The sequence below is a fragment of the Talpa occidentalis genome, unplaced genomic scaffold, assembly GCF_014898055.3.
Source record: "Talpa occidentalis isolate TD23 unplaced genomic scaffold, MPIMG_talOcc4v2.1 talOcc4.15, whole genome shotgun sequence".
NCBI lineage: Eukaryota > Metazoa > Chordata > Mammalia > Eulipotyphla > Talpidae > Talpa > Talpa occidentalis.
Window position 1 is genome coordinate 49976879 of NW_023601543.1, and position 8465 is coordinate 49985343.

The 8465-nt window shown below is 38.1% G+C and overlaps 1 pseudogene; it reads right to left on the reverse strand.

The window, feature by feature from the left end:
- Positions 1-6227: 6227 nt before the first annotated feature.
- Positions 6228-7649, reverse strand: LOC119245639 (adenylyl cyclase-associated protein 1-like; annotated as a pseudogene).
- Between the last annotated feature and the right edge of the window lie 816 nt (positions 7650-8465).

The window sequence follows — 8465 nt, forward strand, 5'->3', positions numbered from 1 at the left end:
AAACCAGCAGAAAGCTCCCTTAGAAGCCAGAGATGGTTCCTGGAGGAGCCAGAGGGGAGCAGAGAAGTTCACCCAAGATGCCGACCGGCCATTCCGAGGAACACAGTGTCCCAATGCATACGACAAATTAGAAAACAGACAGTAGGGAGTAGAAGAACCACATGCAACCTAACAACTCCTCAGGAAAAAAGCACACAACAAAAAGAAAACCACCCCCCAGATTGCAACGACAGTAACTTGGAAGAACTTCTGAGCCTTCCAGATAGAGAATTTAAAATTGCCGTGTTTAAAAAAATGACAGAACTCATAAAGGAAAACAATGATCAGAAGAAGGAAATTGAGTCCCTAAGAGGGAAGCAAAAGAAACGCAGGAGATCAAAGAATTAATGGAGGAACTAAAGAACTCTGGGAAAAGCAATGAAAGCAGAATAGATGAATTGGAAGAACAAATAAGTACTCTTAAAGACACAGAAATAAAAAGAAACAAAACAGAAAAGGAAAGAGAAGCATGAAGGAAAAAGAATGAAGAAAGACTTCGGGAACTATCTGACTCCATGAGGAAAGGAAATATAAGAGTTATAGAAATTCCAGAAGGAGAGGAGAGAGAGGTAGGAACAGAGAAAATATTCCAGGAGATAATTGAAGAGAACTTCCCAAACACAAAGAAGGAGCTGAAAATTGATATACAAGAAGCAAGAAGAACACCAAACTTCCACTACGAAAGGAAAAATACAGCAAGACACATAATAGTAAAGCTCCCAAGAATCCAGGACAAGGAAAAAATAATGAAGCTGACAAGAGGGAAGAAACAGATAACATTCAAAGGAAAACCAATCAGGCTGATATCAGACTTCTCTGAGGAAACACTACGGGCAAGGAGAGAGTGGAGGGACATAGTCAACAGACTCCAAGAAAACAGATGCCAACCAAGAATACTCTATCCCGCAAAGCTCTCCTTCCGCTATGAAGAAAGAATAAGGACCTTCCCAGACAAAGAGAAACTCTGGAATTTCATGACGACTAAACCCCCCCACTCCAAAAAATACTACAAGGAATCCTAAAGCCAGAACCTCAGAGGGACGAATAACAACGAAAGAAGGCCAAAAAAAAAAGTTATTAAAAGAATAAATAAATAAAATCAAAGGAAAGACAAACACAATGGCAAATATACATGCTAATATATCAATATTAACTCTAAATGTAAATGGACTAAACTCTTCAATAAAAAGACACAGAGTTGCAGCCTGGATTAAGAAACAAAACCCAACCTTTTGCTGTCTCCAGGAAACACATTTAGCTACAAAAGATAAAAATAGGCACAAAGTCAAAGGATGGAAAACAATCCTACAAGCAAATGGGCCAAAAAAGAAAGCAGGAACAGCTATACTTATATCAGATAAAACAGACTTCAAACTCAAAAAAATAAAAAGAGACCCCAATGGTCACTACATTATGATCAAGGGGACAATACTTCAAGAAGAAATAACACTCATTAACATATACTCACCTAACGAAGGAGCACCAAAATATATCAGACAACTATTGTCCTCTCTGAAAACAGACATCAGAGAAAACACATATGTAGTGGGAGACTTCAACACACCACTATCAACAATGGATAGATCAACAAGACAAAAAATAAGTAAAGAAATTAAAGCTCTAAATAAGGACCTAGAGCATTTGGGCTTAACAGACATCTATAGAACACTAAACCCCCAAAAAACAGAGTACACTTTTTTCTCAAGCACGCACGGATCATTCTCCAGGATCGATCACATACTGGGGCACAAGACAAACATCAACAGATACACCGAGATTGAAATCATATCAACCATCTTTTCTGACCATGAAGGCATCAAACTAGAAATAAACCATAAAAAGAAGGCAAGGAACTTTCCTACCTCATGGAGATTAAAAACCACACTACTGGAAGACCACTGGAATAATGAGGAGATCAAAGAAGAAATTAAAAAATTCTTTGAATTGAACGACATGGAGGACACCAATATCCTAAATGTATGGGATGCAGCAAAAGCAGTAATATGAGGAAAATATATAGCAATAGAAGCTCACATCAAGAAACAAGAAAGAACTCAAAGAAATAACCTAATCTCTAGCAAAAGATCTAGAAAAACAACAACAACAACAAAAAAAAAAAAACCCAAAACCAGTAGAAGAAAAGAAATAATAAAAACCAAAGCAGGGCCTCCCCGGTGGCGCAGCGGTTGAGCGCTGGGTTGCAAAGCTGCCCGCGGCCTCTGCGGCGCCGGTTCGATCCCCGGCTGCTCCCCGGCCACCGGCGGAGGATCCCACATGGTGCGCAGACATCTCCTGCCGCCCGCTGCTCCCCTCAGCAGTGTACTTCGGTCCTTCTGCCTGCTCTGCTCCCCGCTCTGGCTCTGGTGAATTCTCTCACCCTCCCGTGCTTCTGACTGTACCCAGTGCATGTATAAACAAAACAAACAAACAAACAAAATAAATAAATAAAAAAACATGCCTCTATAAAAAAAAAAAAAAAAACCAAAGCAGAAATAAAAGAAATCGAAACTAAAAAAAACAATCCAAAAGATCAATGAAACCAAGAGCTGGTTCTTCGAAAAAATCAATAAAATAGATAAACCCCTAGCCAGGCTCACAAGGGCAAAAAGGGAGAAAGCACAAATAAATAGGATAATAAATGAAAGAGGAGAAATCACAACGGACACAGCAGAAATCAAAAGAATAATTAATAACTACTATGAACAGTTATATGGAAACAAGTTCAACAATCTAGAGGAGATGGACAAATTCCTACAACTCTACAATCACCCAAAGCTAGACAAAGAAGAAATAGAACACCTAAACAAACCAATTACAATTAGCGAAATTGAAATGGTAATCAAAAACCTCCCCAAAAACAAAAGCCCAGGACCTGATGGATTTACAAATGAATTCTACGAAACATTCAGAGATGAATTGGTGCCTATCCTTCACGAACTCTTCCAAAAAATTGAGAAGGAAGGTATAATACCTAACACGTTCTATGAAGCCAACATTACACTAATACCAAAACCGAACAAGGACAACACAAAAAAAGAAAATTATAGGCCAATCTCCCTAATGAACACTAATGCAAAAATCCTCAATAAAATTTTAGCTATCAGAATCCAACAGTGTATCCATAAGATAATTCACCACGACCAAGTAGGATTCATTCCAGGGCACAAGGATTGTTCAACATCCGAAAATCAATCAACGTTATCCAACACATCAACAAAAAGAAATATAAAAACCATATGATAATATCAATAGATGCCGAGAAAGCTTTCGACAAAGTGCAACACACATTCATGATAAAAGCCCTTGAAATTCTTGGGATACAAGGAACATACCTCAACATCATAAAGGCCATCTATGACAAGCCAACAGCCAGTATCATTCTCAATGGTGAAAAGCTGAAAGCAATTCCATTAAGATCTGGAACAAGACAAGGATGTCCACTCTCACCACTGCTCTTCAATATAATACTGGAAGTCCTAGCCAGAGCAATAAGACAAGAGAAAGACATACAAGGAATCCAAATAGGAAAAGAAGAAGTCAAACTATCACTATTTGCAGATGATATGATAATATACATAGAGAACCCCAAAAACGCCGCAGAAAAACTCATTCAACTCATCAATCAGTTCAGTAAAGTGGCAGGATACAAAATAAACACGCAAAAAGTCAGTAGACTTCCTATACACAAACAATAAATCTAAAGAAGAAGAAATAAAAAAAAATCCTTTTATTATTGAAACAAAAAAAAATCAAATATTTGGGAATAAATCTAACAAAAGAGGTAAAGGACCTATACAAAGAAAACTATAAAACACTGTTAAAAAAAATAGAAGAAGACACAAGGAAATGGAAAGACATCCCCTGCTCATGGATTGGAAGAATAAACATTAAAATGTCCATCCTACCAAAAGCAATATACAGATTCAATGCTATTCCAATCAAAATTTCAATGTCATTCTTCAAAGAAATAGAACAATTATTGATGAAATTCATATGGAATTACAAAAAACCCAGAATAGCCAAAGTTCTCCTGAAAAAAAAAAAAGAGAAGGGAATGGAAGCATCACACTCCCAGACTTCAAACTCTACTACAAAGCCATAATCATCAAAACTGCATGGTATTGGAACAAGAACAGACATACAGACCAATGGAATCAAATAGAAAATCCAGAAATAAACCCACAGATTTATGGTCAACTAATCTTTTTTTTTTTTAAAGATTTATTATTTATTTATTTGTTTGTTTGTTTATACATGCAAGCACTGGGTACAGTCAGAAGTGCGGGAAGGTGAGAGAATTCAACAGAGCGGGGAGCAGAGCAGGCAGAAGGACCGAAGTACACTGCTGAGGGGAGCAGTGGGCGGCAGGAGAGGTCTGCGTGCCATGTGGGACCCTCCTTTGGTGGCCGGGGAGCAGCCGGGATTGAACTGGTGCTGCAGAAGCTGCGGGCAGCTTGGCAACCCAGCGCTCAACCGCTGCGCCACCGGGGAGGCCCTATGGTCAACTAATCTTTGACAAAGGAGCAAAGACTATGCATTGGAGCAAAGAAAGTTTGTTCAATAAATGGTGCTGGAAAACTGGGTCGCTGCATGCAAAAGAATGAAGCTTGACCACTACCTCACACCATACACAAAAATCAACGCAAAATGGATTAAAGAATTAGACATAAGACCTGAAACCATAAAATACATAGAAGGAAATATAGGCGAAACACTACGTGATTTGCACATCAAAGACATCTTTACAGACACATCACCCAAAGCAGTGATAGTGAAGGCAAAGATAAACAGCTGGGACTACATCAAATTAAAGAGCTTCTGTACAGCAAAAGAGACAATAACAAAAACAAAGAGAAACCCCACCAACTGGGAGAACATTTTTGCACACAACACTAATGATAAAGGACTGATCACAAAAATCTGCAAAGAGCTGATGAGACTCAGCAACAACAAAGAAAATAACCCAGTCAAAAAATGGGCAGAACAGCTAAAAAGAAACTTCTCTGAAGAGGAAATTCAAATGGCCAACAGGCATAAGAAAAAAAGTTCAACATCACTTGTAATCAGGGAAATGCAAATCAAAACTACCATGAGATACCATCTCACACCAGTGAGAATGGCACATATTAAAAAAACTAGCAACAACAAATGTTGGCGAGGGTGTGGAGAAAAAGGAACTCTCCTGCACTGCTGGTGGGAGTGCACACTGGTCCAACCACTATGGAGAGCTGTGTGGAGATTTCTGGACCTACTAAACATAGAGCTTCCATATGATCCAGCAATTCCACTCCTAGGGATTTACACAAAGGACACAGAAACATCCATTCCAAAGAACACCTGCACCCCTATGTTTATAGCAGCACTATTTACAATAGCTAAGCTTTGGAAACAGCCCAAATGCCCAAAAATAGATGACTGGATCAAGAAGATGTGGTACATATATACCATGGAATATTACTCAGCATTCAAAAAAGATAAACACTTGCAATTTGCAGCAACATGGATGCCGTTGGAAGGGATCATGCTCAGCGAAATAAGCCAGAAAGAAAAAGAAAAATACCGGATGGTCTCACTCATAGCAGGAATCTGGAAATCTTAAATAATGGACCAGGAAAATGAATAACTATAAGAAAGTGAAAATCAAAATCAACAAAAAACTATGAACCAGAGACACTTTTTGGGAGTTGAGAGGCGGGAGGGGAGGGATTGGGGTCAGAATGGGGGCGCTGCAATTGTATGGTTAATATAAAAATAAATTTTATTATTAAAAAAAAAAAAGAACAACCAGCTGGAATCACACCAGCCTCTGCTATCTTAATGCTCATTGTTAGGAATAGATTAACTTCTGTGAATATCCTATCTGCTAATCCCTGGGGACTACTTAATTCTTCCTAAAAGAATATTGGTCAAACAACTCCCCAATACTGAAAACTAAAACATACCCGTCCTGGTCTTCAGTTACTTGCTAATGAACTGGTGGTATGGTTGAGCAGATATGAAAAATCTGCACATTCCTGCAGAAGATCAATCGACTTGCTCTTACACCTAAATGTCAGCCTGAGATACATTTCAGTGAAGGAAGTTAGCTGTGTTTATCAAGGTAGAGAAGAAGTTTAAGATTAGAATGGTAGAGGAGATCTAGAAAATAACCATTTTATCCCATGGTGTGAAGCAAGAGGATAAAGAACTCAATGCCACTTTATTTTTTCAGCAATTTCTGTCACTGTGGTCACCAGCTTCTGCACATTCCACAGGGTCTTGAACTTTTCAGGAACTGCTTTCTGTAGAAGTGAAGGCACTCGTCTCAGGAGATTTGGCATTGACTATTTCACTTTCCAAGGAATTCTTGCCCATGTAAATGTGGATTTTGCCTGTTTTATTGATGGAAATGGTTGGCTATTTGCCTATCAACTGAATTTTGACATTTCTACTATTAATTATCTCCATAATATCCCCCTGTCAGACCAAGGTTCTTACAGTTATTTACTGTAGTGGAGTTAATTTTGCCAAGGATTTGCAATGTTGTGTTGAAACATTTGTATACATAAGCCATGTCTTTCAGCTCCAGGTCAGTAATGACCAGATTGGAAACATTCTCCTGATTTTCTACTCTCCACTTTTTGCCCTCCAAATCAGGTAGAGTTGGCTCCTTCTTTGTGGTTGGTTTGGAAGATGGGCTGACTCCTGGTTTAGGTGCAGAGAATGGCTTGGAGTAACTGTGCACTGGACCTCTTTGAGCTTTCAGTTCAGGTTTCTTGTGTTTTCATATCCCAACACACATATTTCAGGGCATGTGTGATGCTCTCCTCTGATTAATCTGCCCAAATAGTACTGAACATGAGGAAGAGACATCTGACCCTGAATGGTGGGAACTGGGGTGTTGGGAGAGGTGGACCTTGTTGACAAGGAGAAGGACCCAATCCAGGAAAGGGTCCAGGTAGCAATCTACTCAATTATTTTGCCACAGGTCCCACTTTGCTCCAGATAAGTCTGGTGATATGGAAACCCTTAATATTAACTTCAGCTCTGTCCACATACTCAAGTAAGCTTTGACACAGTCGACATGCCTCTTATCTACATCTTTATATTTCTTGATAACTCAGTTTTTATTAAAAAAAAAAACAGCATCATTCATTTATTTCACATAAGGATCAGATTTGGAGACAAATACAACCAACCCAGGCTTTAGATTAGTTCACTGATAACTGATAGGTTTTTGAACAACTTGCCATCTCAGTTCTTCTCCTTAAGGGTTAACACTTCTTGGATCTGCTCTGAGATGGTTGCCCAAAAACTCAGAAAACTTTCTGCCAGCTTGCTGCTAACACTGAGAAACTTTAACCAAAAGAGCTTGCACTAACTTCAGAACTGTGTGGACCATTTCTGCATGTTTTTGCATATCTCCACCAATGTCTTTACAAAACTTAAGGTATTCTTCCACAGAAACAGCAAGGAATGAGTCAAATGCATGCAAATATGGAACTTCTCCTGATTTTGGAATGCTGTCTCCATACTCACAATGCACATAAGAAGCATGGGATACTGCTTAGAGAGTCTGCCCTCTCCAATCTTTCTACCAGATTTTGCATATCAGCCATAATGTACCACCTCAGGACCACCATCAGTCACTCTGGAGAATCCTTTTTAGTTTAACATAGTTCCATTCATTTATATTTTTTTGTTTGTTTCAATTTTTAGAGTTCTGTCCCAAAAGACATCCATGTTGAGAATGTCATGGAGTGTTTTACCTATATTTTCTTCTGTGGGTTTTATGGTTTTATATCTGTCATTCACATTTTTTATCCATTTAGAGTTTATTTTTGTATATGGTGTAAAATAGTAATCTTTTGTAATTATTTTGAATATGGCTTCCCAGTCTTCCCAACACCATTTATCCTTTCTCCATTGAATACTCTTGGATTTTTCTTGTAGATTGATTGTTCATATACATGTGGGTTTATTTCTGGGCTCTCAGGAATATTCCATTTGTCTGTGTGTCTATTTTCATTACAATAGCATACATTTTTTACTCTAGCATCGTAGTATAGTATAAAGCTTTTGGAGTGTGATACCTTCATTCATCTTTATTTTTGGTAAGAATTGCTTCTGTTTTTTCAGAATTGTTTTGGTTATTCAGGCTCTTTTGAATTCCAGTAAGTTTGCTCTAATTCTTTGAAGAATGCCATTGAAACTTTCATGATGATTACATTACTTTGGTATAGAGGGTGTTTTATGCAATATTAATTATAATCGATGAAGTGGTAATATTTTTCCATTTCATTGTATCTTCTATTTCATTGAACAATATATTACAGTTTTCACTGCATAATTCCTTCATCTATTTTTATGTTTTCTTTTTGTGTAGAAGAACTGGGGTATAGGCTAGAAATATGGAGAGGTTAGAGGATTCAGCAGAGATAGAGTAC